This window comes from Nansenia antarctica (genome assembly GCF_963989245.1).
Source record: "Nansenia antarctica genome assembly, chromosome: 11".
Lineage (NCBI taxonomy): Eukaryota > Metazoa > Chordata > Actinopteri > Argentiniformes > Microstomatidae > Nansenia > Nansenia antarctica.
This window is the reverse complement of record NC_137681.1, coordinates 30437664-30451814: the sequence shown is the minus strand read 5'-3', so window position 1 is coordinate 30451814 and position 14151 is coordinate 30437664. Positions and strand designations below refer to the sequence as shown.

Here is a 14151-nt window from a genome sequence, read left to right as displayed (position 1 = left end):
GGTGAATGGGCATATTAGTGAGCGAATGAAGTATGGAATGTATGAAGAGAATGTGTGTGAATGGTGGGAGTGTGTTAAGAGACAGGTAAAACAGTTAAGCATTAGTTATTGTAGAAAACGAGGTCAGGATAGAAAGAGAAAAGAAAGTGTATTGAGAGGGAGGATGGATGAGGAACTAAAAGAAATAGACAGGGACCCAGATAGAAGCGTAGGGAAATACATGGAGATTAGGGGGGAATTAGAAGCGTATGAAAAGGAGAAGTGTAGAGGGGCTATAGTTAGGAGTAGGGCACAGTATACAGTAGAAGGGGAGAAATGCACAGCGTTCTTTTTAGGGTTAGAGAAGCAGAAGCAGGGGAAAACATACATAGAAGAGATAGAGAATGAGAAAGGGGAGATAGTAAAGGACTATGTAGGGGTTTTGGAGACAGTGCAGGAGTATTATGAGAATTTATTCAAAAAAGGTAGTGTAGACAATGACAGTGTAGGAGAAGTTTTAGGGACAGTTGAGCATAGGTTAGCGGATAGTGACAGGGAAGGGTGTGATAGGGATTTATCAGAGGTGGAGGTCACCTTAGCCATTCAGAGCTCAAATAATGGCAAAAGCCCGGGCTCTGATGGCTTACCAGGTGAATTCTACAAGTGTTTTAGTGCAGTGCTTAGTAAGATTTTGTTGAAGGTTTATAAGGAAATGGAAAGGGTAGAGAAGGTTAGTGAGTCGATGGCAACAGGGTTAATTACTTTATTATACAAGAAGGGTAGTAAGTTACAGTTAGGGAATTACAGAGGGATTAGTTTATTGAATACAGATTACAAAGTGTTAGCGAAGATTTTAGCCAATAGGATTAAGTCAGTAGTAGGGTCCATAGTGTCATCGACTCAGGCGTATAGCATACCAGGGAGAGATATAGCGGATACAATAGGGTCAGTCAGGGATACAGTGAAACACATGAAGGAAGAGGGAGGGATAGTGTTGAGTGTAGATTTCAATAAAGCTTTTGATAGAGTAGAGCATGAGTTTATGTTTAGGACGTTAGAGAAGTTTGGTTTTGGGGAGAGGATAGTTCAGTGGATTAGGTTACTGTATAGTTGTGCAAAGAGTAGGGTAAAGTGTAGTGGAGTTTTGACAGATAGTTTTAGTTTAGAAAGATCAGTTAGGCAGGGTTGTCCGTTGTCCAGTCTGCTGTATAGCATTACAGCAGAGCCACTGGCGACGTTGTTAAAATCAGACAAACACATTCAGGGTATACATATTCCAGGGGGTGGGAGGAGTTTAATACATCAGTATGCAGACGACACAAACATAACAGTTAGGGACGTAGATAGTGTGAAGAGAGTAGTCAAGTTATTAGAAGTATATGGGAAAGCATCAGGGGCTAAAATGAATGTAGAGAAGTCAGAAATACTGTGTGTAGGGAGTGTAGACATGAGTGAATGTGATTTACCTTTGAAAGTGGCAAAAGGAATGATAAAAGTGCTAGGAGTGAATGTGGGTGTGAATGAAAAAGAAGCAAGGGATGTAACATGGACAGGGATTTTGAACAGGGTGAAACAAACACTGAATTCATGGAGAAGGAGAAAACTGAAACTAAGGGGGAAAGTGACGGTAATAAACTGCCTGATCCTATCAAACGTGAACCATGTGTTGAGTGCACTAGATTTACCTTTGTGGGTCACGAAAGAATTGAATGGGGTGATAAATAGTTTTTTATGGGATAGCAAGCAGGCACTAATTAGGCACAGGGTGTTAATAAATAGTTATAAGAATGGGGGGTTAAAATTGATAGATATAGAGGTGAAGAAAAGGGCACTTAGGGTCAAAATTGTGAAAAAGTTTTGTATGGTAGGGATGAATATTGTTGGATGGGTTTCTTTGAGGATTATTTGCACAGATATGGGGGGGGTGGTGTGAATGGTCTTTTAATGGTTTTTAATAAACCACGGTATGAGGGAATGTCACTGTTTTATAGAGAGGTGTTTGAGGCATGGGGGAAATATTTAGAGCAGGTAAGGTACAAGTGTGTAGGGAAAGATGAGGTTGTAGGAGTTGGGGCGTACAAATGAAACGGAGACTTGGAGCCAGTATAAAGCCGACTGTGTCTGCGTTTATTTAACTGAAGACATAGCGCCCATAGCAACACCCAACACTTCCTTATATGTTACCTGTAACCCCATACGTCACACCCCAGTGACCGGCGTTAAAGTGCCCGCACACAATTCCCCATAACCAAACACACAGGTGAATTATGTACATCATACATCATAGCATTGTCCGCTACAGACCTCCCCCCAGAATTCACCATAATTGAGAACAGTCACCATTGCGGGGCCCGGATCACCCGTCCAAAACGGCTCCGTAAAACCGGAGCAGGGACTGAAAGCTCAACAGGGGTCTGCTTATGAGGGACAGCAGGTGTTTTTTTAGAGGCTTTGCGGTGGCGTGGGGGCATAGCTGGAGGGCGGCCCCGCCTCGGGGGCCGAGCCAACCCCACGGGCTGGTCCAGATCCACGTGAGCTGGCTTAAGTCTGTCCACTGAGATGTAATCTGGCTTACCCCCGATGTCCACCAGAAAAGCCTTGTCTCCAGCCTCCAGAACCCGAAACGGTCCGTCATAGGGCGGTTGAAATGGCCCTCGGTGGGCGTCATGGCGGATGAACACGTACTCTGCCGTTCGCAGGCAGGGTGGCATATATGACTGGGGTAGCCCATGCTGTGAGGTGGGTACAGGTGCGAAAGCCTTGGCCTTATCCAAAAACTCGGCTCGCTGTTTGAGCGCCGACCAAGGGACCGTGGCGTTAGGGACGAAATCCCCAGGAACCCGTAGCGGCTGTCCGTAGACCAGCTCGGCGGATGACGACCGAAGGTCTTCTTTAGGGGCGGTCCTAAGGCCCAACATGACCCACGGGAGCCTGTCGACCCAATCACTGTCCTTGAGGCTAGCCCGAAGTGCAGCTTTCATAGAACGATGAAACCGCTCACACAACCCGTTGGCCTGTGGGTGATATGCGGTAGTGCGGTGTAGCTTCATCCCCAGGCCTCCGGCAACCGCACTCCAGAGCTCAGACGTGAACTGTGGCCCCCGGTCAGAGGAGACGTCAGATGGAGCACCGAACCGGGCGACCCAAGTGCCAACGAACGCCCGAGCCACCTCAGCAGCCGTGGTAGATGATAGTGGAACGGCCTCCGGCCACCGTGTGGTTCTGTCGACCATTGTGAGGAGGTAGGTGAACCCATGAGAAGGTGGCAAAGGCCCCACCAGGTCCACATTGACATGATCAAACCTCCTTTCCGGCACTGAAAAATGTGCCAGAGGGGCCTTCCTATGTCGATGCACCTTAGAACGCTGGCACATGACACAGGCATCTGCCCACTTCTGAATGTCCTTTCTAAGCCCGTGCCAGACAAACTTAGCTGCCACCAGTTTTTGAGAAGCCTTCCTCCCTGGGTGGGACAGGCCATGAATAGCGTCGAAAACCTGTCGTCTCCACTCAAGGGGCACGACGGGCCGTGGCTGCCCAGTGGACATGTCACATAGGAGTGTGGTCCCGGTGTCGTCGAAGACCACGTCCTCCAACTTAAGCCCTGTGACAGCAGTCCTGAGGGCCTGAGCCTCTTGGTCAGAGGCCTGATCGCCTGCCATGCGGGCGTAGTCAATGCCCAGGTGAACCGCACTGGCGACCGCCCGTGAGAGGCAGTCAGCAACCTGGTTGTCCTTCCCTGCAACATGTTGGATGTCGGTCGTAAACTCAGAGATGAAGGACAGTTGGCGTTGCTGACGGGCAGACCATGGCTCTGAAACCTTCGCCATCGCGAATGTCAACGGCTTATGGTCCACGAAAGCTGTGAATGGCCTGGCCTCCAACAGAAAACGGAAGTGCCGAACGGCGAGGTAGAGGCCCAGGAGCTCCCGATCGAAGGTGCTGTATTTACGTTCGTTAGGGCGGAGCTGCCGGCTGAAAAAAGCGAGTGGCTGCCAAGCTCCCTTCACCCACTGCTCATGCACCGCCCCGACTGCATAGTCAGAAGCATCCGTGGTTACGGCAATCGGTGCATTCGGCGAGGGATGTGCCAGCATAGTTGCCCTAGCCAAAGCTCTCTTAGTCCCAGTGAAAGCATCGTCCATCTCCACCGACCAGCCGATGATGTGCTTGGCGGTCTTGCCTTTAAGAGCCTCATACAAGGGCCGCATGAACCAGGCTGCTCGGGGAACAAAGCGGTGGTAAAAGTTCACCATGCCTAAAAATTCCTGCAGGGCCTTGATTGTGAGTGGACGTGGAAAATCCACGATAGCGTTCACTTTTGAGGGCAGGGGCACTGCCCCGTCGTTAGTGATGCGGTGTCCAAGGAAATCAATTGACGTCAGTCCGAACTGGCATTTGGCTGGATTGATGATCAGGCCATGCTGGTTAAGCCTTTCAAAGAGAGTTCTTAAATGCGACACATGCTCTGCCATGGAAGCGCTGGCGATAAGAATGTCGTCCAGATAAACGAACAGGAATGGCAGGTCCCTAAGCACGGTGTCCATCAGCCGCTGAAAAGCCTGTGCCGCGTTTTTAAGACCGAACGGCATACGGAGGAACTCAAAAAGGCCGAATGGGGTGATCACTGCTGTTTTCGGGACGTCCTGTGAATGGACAGGAACCTGGTGATAGCCACGAACTAGGTCCACCTTAGAGAACACCAACCTCCCCGCCAGTCGGGCAGAAAAATCCTGAATGTGTGGGATTGGGTAACGGTCAGGGGTCGTAATGTCATTGAGACGGCGGTAATCGCCACATGGACGCCACCCACCACCAGGTTTTGGGACGATATGTAGTGGAGAAGCCCAGGGGCTGTTTGACCGGCGAATAATGCCAAGCCGCTCCATGGTGTCGAACTCCGCCTTAGCAACGTCGAGCTTAGCTGGATCCAGGCGCCGGGCACGAGCATAGACTGGTGGTCCAGTAGTGGCGATGTAATGCTCAACCCCATGCTTAGTGGAGGCTGACGAGAAAGTGGGCTCCGTAAGACTCGGGAACTCAGCTAAGAGGCGGGAAAACACATCAGCAGCAGAAAGAGCACTAGACAGTCTTGTCGTGCCCGTACCACTGAGTGCACATTCGAGGGAACTAAAAGTTTCTGCGTTGATGAGTCGTCGGTTCTTCACGTCCACCAAAAGGCCATTAGCGCAGAGGAAGTCGGCGCCAAGAAGGGGAGTACACAGTAGCCGTAATAAATTCCCAGTTAAAACGCTGTCCTCCGAAGCACAGTGGTATTTTCCTCATCCCAAACGTGCGGATGGGGCTGCCATTGGCAGCTTCTAGAATGGGGCCATGTTTATCGCTCTGGATCTCTATCCGTGATGCAGGCAGGACGCTCAGCTGAGCCCCTGTGTCACAGAGGAACCGCCGTCCCGAAACTGTGTCAGTAATGAACAACAAGCTACCTGAACGGCCGACACTCATGGCAGCTATCGAGCGCCGGCCCTGGCATTTCCCGATGCCTCAAAGTTGCACGGGGGGCGGCACCTCCTAGCTTTGGAGCCATATTGTGCATGGTAGTAACACAGGCCTGTGTCCTGCTGCCGTCGGCCCACAGCGGCCACCTCCACTGTGTCTCCAGGCCACGATGGGTTAACACTGGCTGAACCTCGAATCGTCATGCTGCACCGTTGCACACCAACAGAAAAAAACTTATCTGCCTCTCTAGCCAAAGCACGGCTATGGTTAGTAATGGTATTAGCTAATGCAGCCCGAACCTGTAATGGTAGCTGTTGCAAGAATAGTTCATTAAAAAGAAAACACGGTCTATGATCCCCTAGAAGAGCTAGCATATAGTCCATCAACTCTGAGGGTTTAGCATCGCCGAGGCCGGGCAGAGAGAGTAGCTGGCGGGCACGTTCAGATTCAGTTAAAGTAAAAGTCTCTAGTAAGTACGCCTTTAATGCTCCATATTTATTGTGCTCAGGAGGCTGCTCGAGAATACTCACAACCCTGGCTGCTGTAGAGCTCCCGAGAGCAGAGACGACATAGTAGTATTTCGTAATGTCCGTGGTAATTCCTTTAAGCACGAACTGTGCCTCCGTCTGAGCAAACCACACTTTTGGCTGTTTCTCCCAGAACTCAGGCAACTTCATAGCGACAGCGTTCATCGCAGCCGGTGCGTTATCCATAATTGAAAAAACAAAAACAATATAATCCTTGGAAAGCGTCCCAAAGCGACGTCAGGGTCACCACTGTAGGAGTTGGGGCGTACAAATGAAACGGAGACTTGGAGCCAGTATAAAGCCGACTGTGTCGGCGTTTATTTAACTGAAGACATAGCGCCCATAGCAACACCCAACACTTCCTTATATGTTACCTGTAACCCCATACGTCACACCCCAGTGACCGGCGTTAAAGTGCCCGCACACAATTCCCCATAACCAAACACACAGGTGAATTATGTACATCATACATCATAGCATTGTCCGCTACAAGGTTTTAAATCAACCCCAAGATAAAGTACAATAGCAAGATGATAGTTAGTAAGCACTTTGAACAGGCAGGGTTTAGACAGGTAAAACATTTAGTGTCAGAGAACAATTTCAAAACAGAGCAGGAGAATAAGGGCAGTGAATAGGGATATAAGAATAGGTGGGATTGCAGGAGTGTATAATAGAATTAGGGACAGTATAAGTAGGGAATGGAAAACTTTAATGTTAGGACAGGGAGAGGCAGGTGAGGAAAAAAGGATGGTAGAATTAAGGGTAGAAAGGAAAGGTTTAGAGGTCAAGTTTGAGGATGTGAAAACAAAAGGGATATACATGGATTTACTCGGTGATGGGTTGGTGAGGCCAGCGTCAGAGAAGGTGTGGGAAAGGGTTTTTGAAGGTTTTGATGTGGGAAAGGTATGGGCAAATTTGGGTGTGAAATATAATAGCGTAGAATGTGAGCACAATGATTTTAAGATTAGGCACAATAGGGTTTACACAAATGTCGTTTTGCACCAAATGGATAGGAATGTAGGTAGGGTATGTGATGTATGTAAAGGGAGGGATGAAAATTTTGACCACTTTTTTGTTGAATGTCCAAGTTTGTCTGTCTTATTTGTGAAAGTAAAGGGGTTGTTAAGTGTACACTGTGGTTACCATCATGAATGAGATTGAATGGAAGGAATTGTTATTGTTTGGGGTGGTGGGAAAAAAGAAAGAAGTGAACGTAGATTTGGTAATTTTTTTGTTGAGTCACGTAAGGTATGCAATTGTATGTAGGAGGAATGTAGCACATTATGAGGGGAAAGTTACCAGGGTGTGGGATTTGTTTGTGTCACTATTTAAAAAGGATGTTAGGTTAGTGCACACACTGGGGAAAGCAGATTTTTGTAAACACTTTTTGCTCAATAATAGCACTTTGGTGACTATTACGGGATCAGGGATGTTAGGTTTTAATATAGAGGATTAGTATATGTGTTTGGTTTTGAGTCAGTGTTTATGTTTGTTTTATGGTTTTTCTGAGTTGACCAAGGGCTGCCAGGCATAGATAAGACCTGGTATGCTACTTGGTCTCATGTTGGTTTTGTCTATTCTGGTTTAGGTTTAGGGTTTAGGGTTAGGGTTAGGGTTGTGTCTGTCCCACTTTTTGCGCTGTCTGTCATGAATCACCCGTTTTTTTATGTGTCGTATCCTTTGCTTTATCATTCTTTATTGTTTTATCATTTCTTTATTTGTTGTAGCATTCTTTATTGTTTCTTTGTTTGGATTATTTTGCGTATGGCTTATTTGTTATGTTGATGTTATGATTTTTCTGATTTGACCAAGGGCTGCCAGGCATAGATAAGACCTGGTATGCTACTTGGTCTTTTTTGTTGTCGTCTTTTGTCTATTCTATGTCTGTCCCACATTTTGTGTTGTGCTGTCTGTCATGTCTCACTATGTTATTTACGTATCGTATCTGTATGTGTTTTGTGAATAATGTAAATAACCAACTGAACAAATTATCAAAAAAAATAATAATACGCCCGATCTCGTCCGACCTCGGAAGCTAAGCAGGGTTGGGCCGTGTTAGTACCTGGATGGGAGACCGCCTGGGAATACACGGTGCTGCAAGCATTTCGTACCTCCACGTTACCGAGGAGAGGCGCGTGCAGAGGCCGAGGAGAGTGTACTCTTTTCGGATAGACATTTATGCATGCTCTCGGGGTTCGAAACATTACTTCCCGGTGTGCTAGCGGGGTGGTTGATGGCTTACGGTGAAAATTCAAATGTGTCCGGACAGGGGAGAGGGGCGGGATCGTAAATCACTTTGAGTGGAGTCGATTGGAGACACCCATCGATGTCGACACTGCTCGGGGTGAAGTTAAGCACTTGACGCATGTTGAACTCCCGGTATATTGAGTTTACTCCCGGTTCACTTCTCGGGGTGGCACCACGGTGGTTCAGGGCTCAAAATGACCGTATACCGATGGTGGAGTTAGGAGCATAGTCTTGTGTTTCTACCCCCTTCATAGCCGGTGTTATTAACGGGCAAAGACGGTGCCCGGAGGCACCCTTTGCGGGTTAATAACTGTGATTTACCGTGGGTTACGGTAAAAATTCAAACGTGTCCCAAGAGGGGAGAGGACAGGGAATCTAGAACCATTTGAATGGTGTCGATACGACACTCTTATCACGGTCGACACAGCGCGGAGCGAATTCCCGGGTAGAAATTGTCTGTCCCCCCGCTGATATCCTCCATGACGTGCTGCAGCTTAGAGCAGCGGGTGAACCCCCGGTTCATTGAGTTTACGGTTAAAAGCATATCTTCTCGGGGTGTCAGCGCGGTGGTTAAGGGCTCAAAATGACCGTATACCGATGGTGAAGTTAGCAAAGGAGTATTGTGATTGTACCACCTTCATAGCCGGTGTTATTCACGGGCAAAGACGGTGCCCGGAGGCACCCTTTGCGGGTTAATAACTGTGATTTACCGTGGGTTAGGATAACAATTCAAACGTGTCCGGATAGGGGAGAGGACAGGGAATCCATAACCATTTGAATGGTGTCGATACTACACTCCTATCACGGTCGACACAGCGCGGAGTTAATTCCCCGGTAGAACTATTCTCTCCCCCCGCTGTCAACGGGAGTTTCATCCAGCAGCAAGCGGTGCTGCGAGCAGCAGCGGGTGAACTCCCGGTTCATTGAGTTTACGGTTAAAAGCATATCTTCTATATGAAGAAGACTCTGCTAACGACGCCGATCATTGATCGGCAACGACACTATATAATAGTTTGCCTAACTGGCCATCGGATTTGGGCTCCTAATATCTAAAAAGCACTACGGTTTTCTTATTTTATCGGATTAAACCCAAAAACGGGTGTGGACATGACGGGAGAGCAAAGTACCCGGATGCGTATTCCATAGAGAGTTTGAATTGTGTCAGCTTTAAAGCGGATGTGTTTCCTAGAACATGTCAATGCAATTGCGTATCACCGAATTGCATAGAGTTTGAATTTTGTCAGCTACAAAGCGGATGTGTTTACTCGAACATGTAAATGCAATTGCGAATCACATTATTGCATTACAATTTGAATATTGACTCAAATAACGCAGGCAAAAGTGGCAAATGAATATGCTATTTTGGGATTGCAAAGTCATTTGCACATTAGAATGAACTTTTGAATTTTGTCAGCTACAAAGCAGCGCATGACTTGTCAAATGGATTTGCATTAGGTACATGAAAATGAAAATGCAAATCATTAGAATTGCATTTGAATTTGAATATTGTCTGAAAGAATGCATGCAAAAGTGGAACATGCAATTGCAATCTCATATCGCATTAGCATTTGAATTTAGTCAGCTATATGCTTCCATAACAATCATCCAACCTATGTATATTGTAGGCTAGTCTGCGCTATTTAGTTTTGTTACGTTTCTGTGAGTACCATGAAATCGAATCCTGCCGGCGCCACTGGTACCAGCTACCTAACCTAACCCTAACCCTAACCTAACCTAAAGCAACTCTCTGACAGCAGCAGTACGTTCAAGTCGACTATTAGCAGCTAAAGTGGCTAGCGGAGCTCCACGGCTGACACATCTCTGACTCTCTGGTGGTTCTGGTCATTACCTGTATGAGTTGTACCGGGTCGTCTCGGGACTCAGGAGTGTGGACGTGTCCCGGGTCAGAGGTAGTGGGAGGGTGAGGGTTACCCTGCTGCTGCCTACAGTGGGACGATTCTGTGCTGCCAAATCTGCGATAGTCCAAATGCGAGCTGGGTCAGACCGTGTCCATGCCCACCGGAACATGTTCATCCAATAGCTTCATAAGCCTGATCAGAGTGACTCAGGTGATTTGACTCAGAGTGACTCAGGTGTTTTGACTCAGAGTGACTCAGGTTATTTCCACTGCCTTGCATCAGCAGCAGACAGCTTCAACAGGGCACTGTTCATAACCTCTGGGTCGGGACCTGTAGGTAGTTGCATAATTAGGCCACATGGGGGCGCTGAAAGACCGCATAATAACCCAATGCACACCAAACATGTCTTCATTTTAAACCTCAGTGCAGTGTAACTATAAAAGCATATTTCACTCATTTGATCTTCTTTGTGAAATTGTACTTAGGAACTATGGTACCTTTTTTAAACGTATGGAAGACTGGGACAGCGGGGTCCAGAGTGAGTGCACACAACCACCTGTGATACAAAACCCTGTATCACAAACGTCCGAACAGCGATACTTCAGAGGCGAGCTGGGTCAACACGGCTATTTTTCTGATGACCGTGTCAACCATAACATCTTAATTCAATGGCTTTCAGAAGGCTGACTCAGGATGACTCAGGACATTTGCCATTGCCTTCCATCAGCAACAGAGTTGAACCAATGACCATGGGTCAAGAGTGAGTACACAACCACCTGTGATACAAAACCCAGGGTCTGTTGGCGTAGGTAGTATACATACGCATCTTAACTCAATTAAACTCTATTAAATTAAACTCTATTAAATTAAACTCTATTCCACACATAGTGCAGTCATTCTGGCCAGAGACACAGGGTTAGAAGGGGAGCATGCCTATATTCCCCGGGTCCTATGTTCCCCGGGTTCTATGTTCCCCGGTTCCCCGCTTCCGAAAAAGGGTTCTATGTTCCCCGCTTCCGAAAAAGGGTTCTATGTTCCCCGCTTCCGAAAAAGGGTCCTATGTTCCCCGCCTGCCGTTGTGTCAAGCGACCCCAGGTGTCGTTATGTGGTACTGCATGAGAGTTTTACTTTTTTTTTTTTTTTTTGGGGGGGGGGGGTCTTAAGATGACTTGGAAATATGAAGAACACAATGAATGTCATAGTATTGTCTCAGCATTTTATATAACTCCCTAGATAGATCATTTTCGAGATGGAATTGAAAATCTTATATTCCTAAAAGAACACCAGTGATATATATATATATACACATTATTACATATTTTTTCTATATTTTTGTCAAACGAAATCAAATAAATACAGTAGAGATATCAATCCAAAATATAGGCTTTTATTGCAACCAACTAATTAAACTATGTTTGTGCATACATAATAACAATAATAACAATAACAATAATAATTAAATTAGGCCAATAACAATAATAATAACTTGCGTCACCGGGGTAGAGAGAGAAGAACCGTGGTGTTCACGATGGTCTTTAGTCCGTAGATGGTGCTCTGTAAGCGGCCGTCATGACAGAGCGTCACCCGGGGTAGAGAGAGAAGAACCGTTGTGTTCACGATGGACTTTAGTCCTGAAAAAGAACCAGAGAGTCCTTTTTAGACTGCTGAAATCTCGATCAAATTTAACACCTATGATCGGATTCATATTATAGCTCACCGGGGTAGAGAGAGGAGAACCAGGAAATTTCTCGAAATATTTCTAAGTCCACGATTTTTCGTAAAATTAACACCCCGACCACACCTGTTTGCTGGACCGTAAGTTTGTCCCTGAGGGTCCCATTCATAATTTTTGCGATTTGGTTAAGCATTTCCCACTTTTGCTTAACGGATTACTGTAATAAAACGGAAAGTCGTAGAAACTCACAAATGAGGGCAAAAGGTCGGCCCTACGATTCTCTTTAATTGTGTAATTAACTATTTTACTGTAAATAGTTATTTTAAAAAGTTATTAACATCAAAACCGTTAGTGATTTCTCGAAAAATCTCAAAAATCAATGAAAACCGTTAAGGATTTCCCAAAATCATATTCATAAGCATTATGAATTCATAACTCGGTAACGGTATAACCTACAGACTCCATTTAAAGATTAGTATGTTGTCCTTATGATTTTGATCACTTCACTCGTGGACTATTATTATCGAAATCGAAGTTAAAAATAGTTATTGATTTAAGAAAGGCGGGTCCCCCCCCTCTGCTGTGCGGTTTTGAGCGACATTGAAAAATATGCTTTTCGTATTATATCTCGTTAACGGTACATGACTATGACTCCATTCAAAGTTCAGTTTGTTTACCATGCTATTGTGATCATGGGAAAATTTGGTTTGGAATTATAACCCATTGTGACGCTGAGATATTCGTCCATAAGCGACGGGTCCCCCCCCCCCCCCTGATGAGCGTTTTACGAGGTACCATAAATATGCTTTTCGTATTCTATCTCGTTAACGGTACATGACTGAGACTCCATTCAATTTTTAGAGTGTTCAGCATGCTATTGTGATCATGGAGATCATGGAGAAAGCCTGATTAGTCACTTTTACAACGAGCTATGACTTGTAAGGATCATGCATTTGTGGAATGAGCAACACAGCTAAATGTGTGGGTAGCGGCCCAAAATTTGAAATGTTATGCACGGATTAAAGAAAGTGCATCATGGATACAACTGTGACAAAACAAAGAGTTTCCTCAGGTGTTTTTATTCAAACAATATATCCAGACAGTAGCAATCGATGGCCAATATCAGGCCTTAAACAAGTGATAATGAACATTATAACATGAATACAAAGACATATTGTAGATCAACTAAAAAGTCTGAATAGAGCAGATTAATGTCTGAATAGAGCAGATTAATGTGTGAATAGAGCAGATTAATGTCTGAATAGAGCAGATTAATGTCTGAATAGAGCAGATTAATGTATGAATAGAGCAGATTCATGTCTGAATAGAGCAGATTAATGTATGAATAGAGCAGATTAATATCTGAATAGAGCAGATTAATGTATGAATAGAGCAGATTAATGTATGAATAGAGCAGATTAATGTCTGAATAGAGCAGATTAATGTATGAATAGAGCAGATTAATGTATGAATAGAGCAGATTAAGCATAATATGTATATATTATAATGTATAATATACATATTATGTATTGAAATTATAACCCATTGTGACGCGGAGATATTCGGCCGTAAGCGACGGGTGTGTTTTGTTTATATAATAATGTTGTACACATAATAATTTTGTTCCTATGTATAATAGTTCCTGCAATTTCCTGTACATGTCTTTATCAATTAGTAAATGTCTTTATCAATTAGTAATCCACAGTATGATTATGTATTTGTGTATGTGGTTTAAAAAAAAAATTATATATATAATATCTCATGCAGTACTACATAACGACACCTGGGGTCACTTGACACAACGGCAGGCGACCCTTTTTCGGAAGCGGGGAACATAGAACCCTTTTTCGGAAGCGGGGAACAGAACCCTTTTTCGGAAGCGGGGAACATAGAACCCTTTTTTTTTTTTGCTAAGAAATCGGGGAACATAGGACCCGGGGAACATAGGACCCGGGGAACATAGGGATGACCCCGTTAGAAGCAGGGCACTAGTATGTGCACGTGTAGTACAAGGGTGTTGTAACTTCTTATTTGCAAACAAGGAAAACCACAAGACTGGTCGTGAAGGTCAACCTATGATAGAACAATGAGGAGTGAAAACATATTTAGTTCCTTATTGTTGCATTCATATAAGACTAATGGGGAAAGTATGATTCAGATCTGAGGTATAATGTTGCGTTGTATCTCTCTTCTCTAAGAGCTCTTTATCATAAACGGGTGATAAAACAGTGAGAAGTGATAACATGTTCTTCCTTGTACCCTTAGTGTTTCATTGTTACCCTAACCCTTGTACCCTTGGTGGTTAATTCTTGTGTGCCTAGCAACAGATGTACTGTATATCTTTAATTGATTGTTTTGTAGAATTTCCACAATGATTCTTTCAATTTCCTTGTTAATTTCACTC

General features: G+C 45.1%; 1 protein-coding gene across 1 annotated transcript in view; it reads right to left on the bottom strand.

Moving 5' to 3' along the window:
• spata20 (spermatogenesis associated 20) overlaps window positions 1-10162 on the bottom strand; it is a 113910-nt gene extending 103748 nt beyond the window's left edge. Inside the window, exon 1 of the mRNA XM_080542612.1 lies at window positions 10063-10162. The gene's annotated coding sequence lies outside the window, so the exon portion shown is untranslated. The remainder of the gene's footprint in view (window positions 1-10062) is intronic.
• Window positions 10163-14151: the final 3989 nt, after the last annotated feature.